The 15,068-nt window shown below is 43.0% G+C and overlaps 1 protein-coding gene across 8 annotated transcripts in view; it reads left to right on the top strand.

The window, feature by feature from the left end:
• Nucleotides 1-15,068, top strand: part of HECW1 (HECT, C2 and WW domain containing E3 ubiquitin protein ligase 1) — a 445,591-nt gene that overhangs the window by 91,298 nt on the left and 339,225 nt on the right. The window lies entirely within an intron of this gene.

Here is a 15,068-nt window from a genome sequence, read left to right as displayed (position 1 = left end):
GTAGAATTCCTTTGCTTCTTTTGCAATCAACTTGGTCTTTTCCCACAAGGTCCTGTTACTCTCTTGTGACTCCCATATCTTCCTTTACCTCCGAACAGTGTTATTTTAAGTGTTCTCTTGGGCTGTTTTATTATCCTGAGTTATTGGGGTTAAAGTCTCCCGGTGTTTCACCTGCTGCCTCTCCTGGCAGTTTTCTGTCACTGAGAGTGCCCTGGGTCTGGGCCTGGCTGTATTTCCAGGGGACAGCTCACATTCACCTCTTCTGGGCCTCGTGGGGTTCAGCAGTTCAGGGTGCTTTTTGGTGTTAGTTTTTGGCTGGGGACGAGGGTGTGTGTCTCTTTACTACGCACACAGTGTGAGTCCTGGCTTCATTCTCATTGGTGGTTTAGGTCTGGGATATGCTCCTCGTAGACCATTCCCATCCCTCTTGTCTTCTTTGGAGCCACCGCTTCCCAGGGCTGGTGGGCAGTGCTGTTTCTTTTCCACCAAAGCAACAAGCCAGGCCTCCGAGGTGTCTGGCTTCCAGGTGGAACTGGGGGTCTGGATTTGTCTCCCTCCAAGAGCATCAGAAGCCACACCCTGCTGGATGCTAAGGCCCGGGTCTGGCTCTGAAATACCTGTGCCTGCCTCTGGCCTCCATTTTAGCCAAGTCACCCTGGCTTTTAGATTTTGCTTCATTCCTGGCACCTCTTTTGATATTGAACTTGGATATGTGCACAAAGCATTACCTCTTATTTAGCATTTTCATGTATTTGAGGCAGGTAGTGCAGGGTTAGGAGTGGGAGGCGGACAGCCTTTCATACCAGCTCAGCTTGCCCTGTGGCGTGAGGCCCCCAAATTTTTTTATGAAGTCAGCATAACAGTGGCATCAGAACCACTGAGTTCTTCACAATCTTGCCCATGATCGCCATCATGGTGAATGGTTTCCAGACAAGACCGCACATGGCACACGGGCCCCCCGAAGACCTAAACTTCCCTGTCGCTCCTGCTGATCAGGGCCAGAGCTGATGACGCCTCCCAGGCAGGTGTCCTCAGCCTGTGACACTCTCCAGGCACCGGGCATCACTCTGCTTCCTGAGCGGCTCACTCTGGATCCGGTTCTCTGACTTTTTCAGGCCAATGACTATTATTTTATTTCTCAGGGCTATCTCGGGGCTCCTGTCTCCTCTGTAAAGCACCGTCAAATTTGCAAGGGAGCTTCTCTCTCCTGTCTCAAAGAGATTAGAATTTGCAAGAAGGATCCTCCTCACCCACTTGTTTTCTCTGTGAAAAAATTTCAGTTGGAGGAGGAGTTAGCAGCCAGGCCACAACTGGGTAAGGTTTGATGCAGATGTACAGATGTGAAGCTGGGAGTGTCAATGTCTTTCCACAAGTCTGCTGGGAAGGCGAAAAGAAAATTGGTTATTTGAGTAAGAGGAATGTGGAGAAGAGTGGACATACCTGAATGCTGGCAGGAAGGAGCTGAAACAAAACAAGAGGCAGGCATTCCAGGAGAGTGAAGGAAGCATAAATAGAGCAAGTCACAAGATGGGCCGGGCACTGGCACTCACCCCGAGATCATCTGCCGTGCCCAGTCCCACAGTGTCTCTACTTAAGGTGAAGTATTCAATATGTCAGAGCGGAACTTTAACCAAAGGAACACAGCCACTGCTCTGAACTTTGCACTCTTCTCCAAAGTGAAGGTCAAACACAGTTGAGAGAGACTTAAAATCAGCTGTTCTTGATGGTTTTAAGTCAAGAGCTGGGGACTGGCAATTTGCTGGCCTGAGTGGACTCAGCCATATGTGGGGTCTGAGTATGGGGCCTTGCTTCCCATAGAAGGATCCCTGCAGCCTGTCCCATTGCCTAGGTGGGGAGACCTTGCTGACCAAGGACTCTTTTAACTGGAGGGGTTTCATAGAAGTTGATGTGTCTATTGTCACTACCCAAAAAGAACTTGTGGAGATAGGTCATTGAAAAGGTGCATTGTGATGACGCAAGAATGGGGAAAGTTTCAGAGCATGAGGCCCTGGGTAGCTCTGGTAGAACATGATTAAGAGGGACTCAGGTCATCCTGAGACAGGATTTGTGCATGCCTGGGCCACTGATAGAAGACTCAAGAAGGGTCAAGTAGGAGAGAGAGAGAGAGAGTGTGTGTGTGTGTGTGCATGTGTCTGTGGTGTGGAGGCAGTTAGGTTAAATATCAGGATGAAAAATTCAACCTTTACCACTTTATGTAAATAAAACTGCTTTTGGCTTATTCAGGCAGCTCCCATGGTTTACGTTCCATCTGACACACCACCTTTCTCCTCTGTGAATGAATGAACCGATTCTGTATCTAAGTGTAAATACTCCATGTATGCAGGCACCGTGCGAGTACAGGAGATGCCAGGAGAATTAGGATCCATCATCTCTCTTCTCAGGGAACTCAGTCTCATGGGACAGTGTCCTCCCAACATACGGCATGATTCCCAGGGGTAAAAGACTTTCCAAGGGGAACTCAAGCATGGAGATTCTATGGAATCCTGTCCTCAAAACCTCAACTTCTATCTATTCTTTTCTAAAATCGACATGCCAGATAAACCTGTGTTCATAATAACCTTTTGCAAAAGGGGGCGTTCCTCCTTGCCTCCCTCGAGTTTTACCTGTGTATTACCCACAGGGCATAAAACATTGAGGATACTGAACAAAGGAAAAACCTTTTTCAAAGTAATAAGTCAAGACATCATAAACCCCTCAAACTTCCTTTCTGTTTCTGCCTTATACAGCTCAGTTAAGAATAAAGTGTGGTGTTAGAAGGGGACCCTTCGTCCTGCATGTTTGCGATGTTTGGAATTCTTCAGATATATGGTATATGGAGTAATGACAAGTTTCATTTTAATGACTTCGCCTTTTCCTGTCTACTGTGCAAGGAGTTCTTAAGGGAGACTTACTGGAAAACAAGGCAAGGAGAGCACTGTAAGAAAGACTGAATGTTGGAAACAACCCCTCCCCATATTTAAATGTAAGCATTTCTTTACACCTGTCCTCAGCCCTCAGCCCTCAGCTAAGAGAACAATCTCTTCAAAGAGATTTTTGCTACTGATTCTTGTAAACACAGTTGTGATGTTTCCTGAACTATCAACATTTTCAAGCCTATTAAATGAAATGTGTGAATAAAACTTTTACCCCATCTCTTTCAGATTAGGGTTCTGTTATTAATTAATGTAGTCAAAACCTGGTTTGTCAAATCAGATCATAAGCTCTTTCTTTACAGTCATTTGCCATCTTATAAAACATTCAATAATTTTTTCCTACTATTAATACAAAACAAAATTATATACTTGCTGCTAGACTGATAATTTTTAGCAAAATATTCTTTTCACTTTTTAAAATATATAAACGATGTTAATAGTTATATCTAACAAGACTATTTGAGTTATTTCTGGTATTTATACATAAGACTCATTTAACTGTCCCTCAAAACCAAATCGTACACACACAATTACAGAAGGGAGGTCAAGGCTATTATACTGCACTCTTCTTAAGTAACAGGTAATTTTAGCTGCAAATTACATTGCACTATAGCAAATTAAGTAATGAGAATGATTTAGTATCTTGTTCATATAACTTACTTTAAAATGGATAGATATATTAGATTTTCATTATTTTAATCTTACTGGAATGTCTTAGTACTCTAACTTTCAAATTGCATCTTTTACTTTATTTCCAGTTATATTTCTAATATTCTTTAAAATGTACATTCATACATTTATTTGGATTTTAAAATGAAGTCAGACATTTTTCTGAAAATAATCTTATTTGGCTAATTGATTTGAGAAAGAGGACTGAGACATTTATATTATATGGTAGATATTTTCCACAAATAAAATGATTAAATATGTAGCTCTAAGATTATGACAAAAGTGTATTTAAAGCGTGAGCTAAGATTAAATCATTTTATTACATTATTCTATCAGTAAAAGGGTAGCAAAATTAGTAATAGGTCAATTTTCTTGCCTTTTCATGAGTTCAGTCAATGTACTTCTCAGTGAAAGAGTAGCAGGTGTAATTATCGATCACCTGATAAGGCGTGGTACATCCTTTTTATATACCCCCCAGAAAGTGCATGACTCTGGGACTGGGTAACAAATTTTGCCCCAAGTGAGATGTTTTCAAGTTCTTTACGTTCATCACACTGAAGCAGGACTGACTTGATTGAGTTGTTGACTTGTAAATCATTAAAGATGATTTCATGCTAAGTGACTTTTGTCATAAATTATTTTGTTTGCATCAACTGTATGCTACTGATGATAACTCTGATAATACTAATCCATTACTCAAGTTGAAAGAAATGATTTAACACCTAGAGCTGGTGATCATAAGAAATTTTTTAAAAATTAAATTTAAATCTTTATACATATTTTTATCACAGAAAAGAATGATATAATTAATAAAAGAGTTTGTATCATAAATAGCTATAGCGTTAGGATGAAATTTTGTTGGGGACTTAGAATGGGAATATGAGTGCAATGAGAAAAACAAGTGTAAGGTTTCAAATCAGTATGTATTTTTTCAGGAAATTAAGCGTTTTATCAGGATTTTGGAATTTATTATATTAGACCGTTAGAGACCTTTATTTTAATTCTGTAAACTCTGTGTTCCCTGCCTGCGGCAGCTCTGATCTTCTATATTACTGGTATTGTTTACTCGCTTTTTCCCTCTAGTTTTTCTTTTGAAATACGCATAGGTATTTCTATAATTTTTCTAGTTTTTCATATTTTTCTCTAATTTTTCTAGTTATTTTTTATTTTTTCAAATACGTTTTTCTGTTTTTATACATGCATGTACATATATGTAAAATTAGAGAAAATAAAGCAAATAAACAAGATTAGAAACGTGAAAGGAGATTCTAACTGTCATTGATAGGGAAAACAGCTTCCAAAGAATAAAAGAATGCCATCTAAAGGACGAGAGTAATACATATCATAATAAATAACTTACGAAATAATACATTCGGATATATATTCAAGTAACTTTTCTGAATAATAGATATAAAAAACTAGACAAACTAGAGTTTCACGTGTGTGTCTGTGTATATGCATCTATATATCATTGTCAAAAAATAGCTGTTTAATTTAGATGACAATGCTACTTTCCCCTGCCCATTTTTTTTTTCATTATTCTGTGGTGGTGGAGGTGGTGGTGGTGATTGCTGTTATGTCAGTCAGGGTCCAATCAGGAAATTATGGTGAACTTAAGGTGGCTAATCTAAGGAGCATTTGATAAAGGCACTGTTGACCAAGGCATGGGCAGAGCACAGGAGACAGCAAAGCGGTTGGGCAGGCATGGGCAGGTGCAGGTGGGCATGGGCACTAGCCCAGAAGGAGGAGGAGGAGCCCCCAGAGAGGGCCAGCTCACAGCCCACAATAACGGGACCGTGTGGGAACATGCTCTGACCTTGCACTTCTCCCTCCCTCCAGTCTTCTGTTGTGTTCCCCATTGGCCAAACCCAACTGGGAGGCAGCAGGTGAAGGAGCCCATGAATACCTCCTCCCGGTCAGCCTCCCAGGACCCAGGGCAGGAAGAGCAAAGAGGAACAGAAGAGACAGGTGCAAGGCAGCCTACACATGTGCGATATTTATTCACTTCCTCTTCCTGCTCTCCTTGGGTTTGCTTTGCTCTTTTTTTCCTAATTTTAAGAAATGTAAGGACTGAAATAAAAAATAAAAAAAGAAATGTAAGGACTGAATTCTCAGGTTGTGATTTACATTCTTCTTGTTTTATAACAATGGCAGCTAAACTATACAATATTTAATTACCCATGACTGTATAGGCACCGCCTATTCAGAGCACACACTTCTCTTGGGACTCCTGCAGAGCCCTTGCTCTGCCTCCATTAACCCTTTAGCTGCTGCACCTTGCAAGGGTAGGTTGTCCCGAGAGAGGCTGAGAGCAGTGCTGTTTTCCGATCTTCACAGAAGGGTTGCCCTGTCCTAACAGTCAGGATGGCTGACCTAGCCAGTAATGGCTAGATGGCAATCCTATGCCATGCCATGGATTCCACTGTTGAACATACTTCTATTTGTATTCCTTTTGTAGCATTCTCGTCGTTCGTTTCTGAGCGGTGTGTAATTGCAATTTCAAATTCCCTTTTAACCAAAGAGATATTTTGGTTCATCACTAACAAATGGTTAAGGTGTTTTTAAACTTCAAAATGGTATTGTTCATACAATATCTATCATAGTTGCTTTGAGGTCAGAAAATGTTATTGCCACTCTTTCGGCATTTCCTAATTTATCAAGGTTTCAAGGCTTTCTTTGGGGCCCTTGCATAATCAATTTTTTGTTAATGGTCCATGGATATTAGAAAACAAAGTCTATTCTTTGATTGTAAGGATCTCGAAAGACATCTGCTTAACTGTTATTATTTAAATTAGAGTACCTGTATACTGTTATATTTTGTCAACTTGATATGTCAAATGCTGAAGGAGTTAGGTCAACTTCCTCTGCCGTGTCTGTACACCCCTCTTTAGCTTTGTTCTGGTCACTGCTGTCCCCCAAGAACGTGTAGGGCCAGTGTGCAGAGACCAGGCAGAGGATTGAGACAGACAGAGACCTCCGTAGTTTCTTCAAACTGACCCCATGGAGGAGAGATTTTGTCCAGTTTATGGAAGTAGTCTCTGACCCTAAGTCAGGGAGAAGACAGAATAAGAAGTCATTTTATATGGTCTTTGTTTTATAAGATGAAAGCTGGGTCTGGTGAGATGAAGTAGGTTTTTAATGCCTTAAAGTTTCCTGCTGCGGCAAAAGGCAGTCCATCCACCTTAGCCATCAGCACCGCGGGGTTTTTCTCTTTCCTGGACTATGGTAAGCTGAAGATGTTGCCTGATACTGCTCCCCAGATGCTGTGTCAGCCCTAGGGATGGAAGTCTCCACTGGCACACATCCTGCTTCCTTTTAGCAGTGTGGCAAATGCAGTGTAATTTTTTTTTTTTTCTGAGAGTCTCGCTCTATCACCCAGGCTGGAGTACAGTGATGTGATCTTGGCTCACTGCAACCTCCACCTTCCAGATTCAAGTGGTTCTCCTGCCTCAGCCTCCTGAGTAGTTGGGATTACAAGTGCCCACCATCATGCTCAGCTAATTTTTGTATTTTTAGTAGAGACAGGGTTTCACCATGTTGCCCAGGCTGGCCTCAAACTCCTGGCCTCAGGTGATCTGCCCACCTCAGCCTCCTAAATTTCCAGGGTTACTGGCGTGAGCCACCACACCCGGCTGCAGTGTAATCTTCAAGCATCCTGGCACCAGCTCTCAAGGGTCCTATGGCTCAGAGTTCGAGTCCTACGGCTCAGAGTCTGGTCATAGTGGCAGCATTACAGTGCTTTCAGACACCATTCTAATAGTTCCTTCTCTGAGCACACTCTCCTGTTTGTGTCCCATCCCTAGGCCAGGCACACATTTTAATGACAGCAACTTGTTACCAAGTACATGATCAAAGTGAGCCCTTTAATAAAATTTTTTAATACTAGAATAAATTTAAACACTCACTTTCTCATCTCTCCATATTTTGCTGCATAGACACTTTATGCTTGAATTCTGACCCTGAACCCCCTACTTTCAATTATAATTGAGTCTCAGTTAGCTATGTAAAATACACTCTAGGTTCCAGCTAAATGAAGTCCCTTTCTGGGAATACAGATAAGAAATAAGAAACATGTTTCTCTCTACTTCAAGTGCATGAATTCTGGTAACTAGGGTAGGGTTGGATTGCAGTTGAATGTCTATATCGAATTAATGAGAGATACTGTTGCTGCTTTTCATCTGTAGATGAATTGGGGTACCCTTGAAAGCAGGGAATGTCTTACTCCCTCCAGAATCACGGATTGCAAGGAAGTGAAACCTATTTAGGCTAATTTCAAATGACCACAAAAGGGGGAAGGGGAGAGAAGGAGCAGTGTAGTTCGATTATACAGCAGATAGCTTCACTTGCAAAATGATGAGGGGCTTAGGCGTCTCTCCTCTTCTCTTTCTGAACTATATCCTATTTCTTGGCCATGTCCTTACATAGCTCTTGGTGTGTGGTTTGGATGACTTCACAGAATTAACACCTACCACTCATGTCTTTTAGAATCATCAGGAAAGAAACTGTTTTTGGTCACTAAGCAGCTTGGCTCCTTTGGGTGCCATGTCCATCTCTGTCCGAAGAGCAGTGTTAACTAGCACAAGCCTGGCCACTGGCACCCGATCCTTTTGGGGTTGGAGAGTGCAGAATTTCCAGGAAGAAAAGCCTCCCAGGGAGGCTTGCGAGATTCACTGGAGGGAATGAGGGCACAGTACCAGCTAGGCATTAGGAAGAGTTTTAGATTCCCCTTTGGAGGAGAGCTGTGTAAATGACCCAACAAAGTCTGTGTCAAAAGGATTTTGAAGCTTTAGAAACAGAATTTTGCAGGTGAAAACTGATAGTTCATCTTGTATTTTTAACTTAAAAAATCAATACCACAATGCGGGGCCATTCAGTGTAAGGTATATTTAGATCACGGGTTGAATTGTTATTCCCGAACAGCAACATGATCCAAGGGAAGGTGAGAGGAGGCAGGAGGCCTCACTGCTTTCTCCAGCAGCAGCACTGAGTCACCTTGAGAACCTGCTCATCTGAACCTCTCAGGGCTCAGGGTGTTTTTTTCTAAACAATGGGACAAGACGTATCATGGATCTGAAGAGGCAGTGGTTAGGATATCACATCTTGGATGCACGTCTTTATCTTAGAAGCAACTGTGTCCTGATAACACATATTGGTGGAGAAGAGAAGGAAGTAAGGGATGGAGTATGGCTGGGCAGAGGGAATGAACCTGGCCACAGCATGCCTGTGACCCGGAGTATAGATCACAGTGTCTTGGAAGGCACAGCTAGGCTGGATTTGGGCAGCATTTATACCTAGGGCATTTTACTGATGGGCTGATAAAGCCACCATCATCTTCTGGATTGATAGTCCTTGATGAACAAAGCCCAGGAGAAACGACCATATCATGGTTTAAGAGATTCATTAATTTGGAACAAATCCCCGGCCACAGTTGGAGGGTGTATAGAGAAAGTGATATGGCTCTGATGAGTGGAGGAACACCAAGGCTCTGGTCTCACGTGATTTAGATAAAATGACACGGACACACGTGGAATGATTTTAAGGAGTGGAGAGTTTAATAGACAAGAAAGAAGAAGAAAGAAGGAAGAAGCTCCCCTGTACGGAGACAGAGGGAAGGAGGCTCCAAAGCTGAGAGAGGAGTGGTTTAGGATATCACATCTTGGATGCACATCTTTGTCTTAAAATAAAGGCTAAAGATGTGCATTCAAGATATATACCAGCCCTGTGTATGAGAAGGCTGGCAGAGGTGGTGTCTGATTTGCATAGGGCTCAGGGGATTGGTCAGTGCAGTGCTGCTCGGGAAACTGGGGAAGCCTCCTGCAATGAGTTCTAACACCAACTACCTGGGGCTGGGCCAGACTTCACAAGTCAACACTGTCTCCCACACACTGCCACAGGGCCATGGGCCCCAGGCCACCCACTTATTATTACCATTTTATTATAGCAAAAGGAGACAAATCAGAACCTGCCAAAACAAAAGCTGCATCAGGTGAGGTCTGGGAGCTCCTAGAATGCCACGCTTCCAGTGTCCTCTCACTGCAAGGTCAGGATGCTTTACCCTCCCAGCACAGAGTATTACGAATAGGGATGCTCTCCTGAGTCTCCAGAGTTGTTACCAGGGTTTCATATGAAGACATAGTTGACTGAATCATTGGCCATGTGGCTGACCTCAATCATCAGCTCCCCTCCCATCTCCAGAGAGCAGGCTGATATCACGTGACTCAGAAACCCAACCATCTAATCACAGCCCCCATCCTAAGTCATATGTTAGGCATAAGCTAACCAGGAGCCCAACAGCTCTAGCATAAACTATTAGAGCCCATCACGAATAACGAAGGCATTATTATCATCTGAGAAATCCCAAAGATTTAGAGGCTACCTCCCAGGAACTGGAAACAAAGTCCAGCCAAACTCTGGGACACAGGAATCCTAATCATTTTTGGCTGAGCAGGAATATGAAGGAAAATGTTGCCATGTGGGTGCCGGGGCCTGACAACCAGATGGTAGCTCTAGGGCAGCCACTAATCCCTTCCACCCCCATGGCCTGCCCTGGAACAAAGGGGAGAAGGGAGACCAGCTTCTTGTGAGCTTTCCATTATGGTGCCCCTTGGCTTTAAAAATGGGCAGGACTGGGCCAGAAATTCACAGGCCTCCCTGTGCAGACCAGGTGTGGCTGGTGTCACAGAAGGAAGCCATTAGAAATGCATGTTCATGGTCATGATTCCTACTGCTGGAGAGGGACCCTTTGGGCTCAGTATTTAGTGCCCACCTCTGCAAGACACTGTGGGCTTGTTGAACGTTTTAAAGAATCTTTCCTCTAGAGACCTGGAAGCACCTTGAGTGCTGTTTGGTAAGGGGACAGTATGTTATACTTTTGTTACATGGATCATTTATCGAATAGTAGGTTAATTACCTGGGCTTTAGGGCTAAGAGAGTTTAGGTAGGCAGTTGTGAGCCAACAGTTGCCAGGGGTCCCATTTCACGTACACTAGAAGAATGCGATGGTACTTGGCACCGTATTTAGAGGATTAGGGAGATTCTGTGGTTTCTGATACTGTGTTTCCAGGGTCATTTTATATTTTGATCTCTTTAGGCCAAGGATGAAATATGTTCCAATCAATCAGAGAAGATACTTGAAATGAAGCCTATTTACCCTTCTCAACCCTGCTCAGAACCACAATTTTTTAAATCTCTTCATCTCTTAAAGCCCCTAATGCTAAGCCTCATGCATAATAAGCACTCAGTAAGTATTTGCTAAACTAAATGTCAGAGGAATTAGTTTTTAATTGTTGAGCTGACTGCGTTTTATCATCTTGGGTGACAATGCTAAATGACTGTTGCAGAGATGATTATTAGGTGCCGATCCTTGTTGCTCAAAATGTAGTTATTGGACCAGAGTGTCCTCACCTGGGAGCTCAATAAAAATGCTTAGTCTCAGACCTGCTGAATCAGAATCTGCATTTTAACAAGATCTGCAGGTCATTCATATGGACGTTAGGTTTAAAAGGTCCTCTAGACCAGCGTTCCTCAACTGTCATGGCACATTAGAATCTCAGAGCAATTAGGTCAGAATTTCTGGGGTTGGAACCCGGGATTCAGTACTTAGTAAAGCTCTCCAGGAAAACCACTGAGGTAAGCATTGCAAATTCATTCAGAGAACCTGGAGTTTTTTTGCTCTGAAAATAAGAGCCGAATACTCATGAACCAAGTCAGCTTTTTCTCCAATGAAGTCTGGTTTCATCTCTGTATCTTGCACATCTTTCAAAGATTATGCACTATTCTATGTATAAGAGGGGTGGCATTTGGGGCATGTTTAATCTAGGATCAGATGTTTTCAAAATGTTGACTTTGAAGAGGATTGAAGCGCCTTGAGAAACAGCATGAGAAACATACAATGCATGTTTCTGGGGTGAGATCTTTTGATCATATTTTCTGCAGCTACTACTGCTGAATTAGAGTCTAAAGAAATTGTTCTTTTTCCATAAAGAGCCAAGTTCAGTAGGGGGCAGCTTGTTAGCACAGGAGTTTCAAATTATGCAATTAATCTCGAAACCTGAAGTGTGAGATTTGTGGCATTCAGTCCATCTTCCCATGGCCTCAGGTGACCTTCCCTGCCATGTGGACACCTGTTTCCCTTGCAGGCTCCTCCTTCCCTGAGCTCCTACCATTGGGCTGTCTCAGGGCCCAGGGCTGTGATCTCCTCTCCTGTCTCCACTTGCTGCCCTGGTCACCCCATCCCGTCTTATGACCTATTTCACCTATGCACAGGTGACACAAATTTTTATTTCCATCCCACATCTCCTTCTTGAATGCCAGACTTATTTTTCTATCACCACTTGGATGTCTAAGAGGCATTTCAAACAGAAAATGTCCAAAACCAAACTCTTGTTTTCCTCCAAACTTGCCCTGCCCACTTCATCTCAGTTCATGGCCAGTCCATTCTTCCAGTTCACTCGGGTTAAAAACGGAAGTCATCCTTCTCTTTCTATCCTGCTCCGTGTACAATCTAGCAGCAGATCCTTGGTTTTTATCGTCAAGGTATATCTAGAATGCAACAACAGCTTCTCTCCACCATCCTGTCCAAACCACCACAGTTTCTCACCAGACCTATTGCAAAGGCTCCTAATCTGTCTCTTGTGCCTGTTCTTGGTCACCTTCAGTATATCCACAGCATGACATCCGGAGAGAGCCCATTAGAACATATGTCAAGTTGTGTCACTTCTCTGTTCAAATCCCATCAGTGGCCTCCTGTTCCTTAGGAGCAGAATCAGAGTCCTTGCTGTGACTCACAAGGTGCCACCTAACATGCTCTCTCCTTACCTCTCAGTTTGCATCTCCACCCCTCCTGCTGGATCTCTGCTCTGGCCACTCCACCACTCTTGCCTCAGGACCATTGACTATGCCGTTCCTGAAGGCTCCCCAGCCCCAGCTCTGAATATTCAGGTCTCACTTCCTCCCTCCTTCAAATCTGCAAAAATGCCGCCTTCTCTCTCCTTTGATTGCCCCTTCTGAGATTCAACCCTTTCACAGTCTGCCATCCCCTCTTCCCTCTCCCATATTCATGCTGCAGTGTCCCCAGAGTTCACATCGCTTTCTAATATACTGCAGGATTCCATTAGTTTTATTCATTGTCTGTCTTCTCACTCTAGAATGTAAGCTCCTTGATGGTGGAAAAAGGCGCTTTGATTATTTTAAGCGCCTTTTTCCAAGTGACAAAGTCACTGTGGTCTTCTGTCATCTAGAAAAGGCACATAAAATGAATGAATAGATGTATTTGCTATTCCAAAGAATGCTGAACTGCATTTAAAGTGAAACATCATGCATTTCTCACTCAGTGCTTACCAGGCCCATGCCAGGGGTTGCAGAAGATCAGTAAGACATTGTTATCCCTGCATGTCCAAGTTCATAGCCTTGTGAGGGGTCTGATGTACAAACAAGCACAATACAAAATGATCTATGTACTTGTAGCTCAAAATCAGATGCCCTGGGAGCTCAGAGGGACACTCACAACCTGGCTGAGTTCAGGGATGTGGCATTTGTACTTGTGCAGAATGGGAGTCTCTGGCAAAGAAAAAGAATGCATCTTAGACAAAGACTGTGCCATGTGAAAAGGGACATAGGTAAGGCCGGGTGCAGTGGCTCATGCCTGTAGTCACAGCACTTTGAGAGGCTGAAGTGAGCAACTGCTTGAGCCTAGGAGCTCAAGACCAGCCTGAGCAACATGGCAAGACCCTGTCTCTACAAAAAATAAAAAGGTAGCTGGCCATGGTGACACATGCCTGTCTTCCCAGCTACTCAGGAAGCTGACATGGGAGGATCACTTGAGCCCAGGAAGTTGAGGTTGCAGTGAGCTGATTGCATCACTGCCTGGGTAATAGAGTAAGGCCTTGTCTCAAATGAAGACAAAACAAAAAAAAAACAGAAAGGACCCAGGTGTCTCTATGATTGTTGTACAGCAGGAGGGACGTGGGTGTAGGAGAGGGAGTGGCTGAGAGAGGTCTGGAAAAAGGGCAGGGATGGGACCAGCTTGTCAGGCTGTTTGCTATGCTGGTGACTTTGTATTCATCCTGTAAGCAACTGGGGGCTGTTGAATGTTTTGAACAAAGAAAGGACATGATTAGATAGATGGCAGGTAAATCCTCTAGTGTGGGGAAGACAGCAGCTGACTTATTGGAGTTCTGTCGGGGGCCTGGAGATGGACTGAGCCAGAGAGAGGGACTCACCCAGCTATCAAAGGGTGGCTGGCCTGTTTTTCATGGTTGAAGCCATGACTGGGGACTTACATCATTTACAACCACCAAGTTAAAAACAAAGAAAGCTGGTGATAGCAAGTACTGGAAAGGGCGTAAAACTAGGCGAACTGCACAGATGGTGGGAGAATCAACTGGTCCCTTCCCTTTGGTGAGCACAATGGCCCCACCTGGCAAAGTGGAGGATGGGCTGACTTACTGCACCAGAGGACCTGGGCTTGTGCATACCCTGGGGAACCACTCATATATGTATGTAACCAGTCGTACATAAGAAAGCAATTGGCTTGAAATAACAGAATGAAAAAACTGGAAGCAACCTAAATGCTCATCTGTAGAAGAATAGATAAATAAATTTTGGAATACACATCAATGAAATATTATGGAATGATTAAACCAGAAAACTGATGCCTGTATTACTGTAGGTAAATATCCCAAATAAGGATTTTATCCCTATATTGTGGGGAACCTTTAAAATTTCTATTATGAAACCATTCATACTACCAAAAAGATTATTAAAAACCATGAATAATGATAGAAAATGCTGTTAATTTTCTAAGAGATCAGTATAGAATCTACATAGAATGCCATGATTATTAATTGAATAGACCTTTTTTTTTTTTTTTTTTTGGAACAGGGCCTCACTCTGTCACTGAGGCTGAAGTGCAGTAGCATGATCACAGCTCACTACAACTATGACCGATCTTCCTGCCTCAGCCTCCTGAGTAGCTGGGACCACGGGCACATGCCACCACACCCAGTTAATTTTTTTTTTTTCTCTCATAGAGATGAGGTCTCAGTATGTTGCCCAGGCTGGTCTCAATCTCCTGGGCTCAAGTAATCCTCCTGCCTTGGTCTCCCAAAGTACTGGGATTATAGGCGTCATCATGCCTGGCCAGCTGAATAGACCTTTGATTTGAATTTGCATCTTTTTATATTATTTTTAGAAGCCTACATGAAAATTCAAAATGCCACTAAATACCACATTTGCTTTTGTAAACCAAATAATAATATCATGTTTTATATTAATTTATGGAACAGTGGGGTTAAAATGGAAATTGTTTTGATAAAAATTCAAATAATATAAACTCTAGCCTTGACTCTGTCCTTCTTATTTGCATAACTTTGCTCACATCCCTTAAACACCTGAGACTTCTGTTGTTGGCTGGTTTGTCTTAAAATGAGGTCAGAAATATCTACCCTGCCTTCCCGGTGGGGTGAT

The sequence above is a fragment of the Aotus nancymaae genome, unplaced genomic scaffold (assembly GCF_030222135.1).
Source record: "Aotus nancymaae isolate 86718 unplaced genomic scaffold, 86718_ANA_hifiasm-v0.15.2.pri h1tg000065l, whole genome shotgun sequence".
Taxonomy (NCBI): Eukaryota; Metazoa; Chordata; class Mammalia; order Primates; family Aotidae; genus Aotus; species Aotus nancymaae.
Note: the sequence above shows the minus strand (reverse complement) of the source record. Positions and strands in the feature narration are given on the sequence as shown.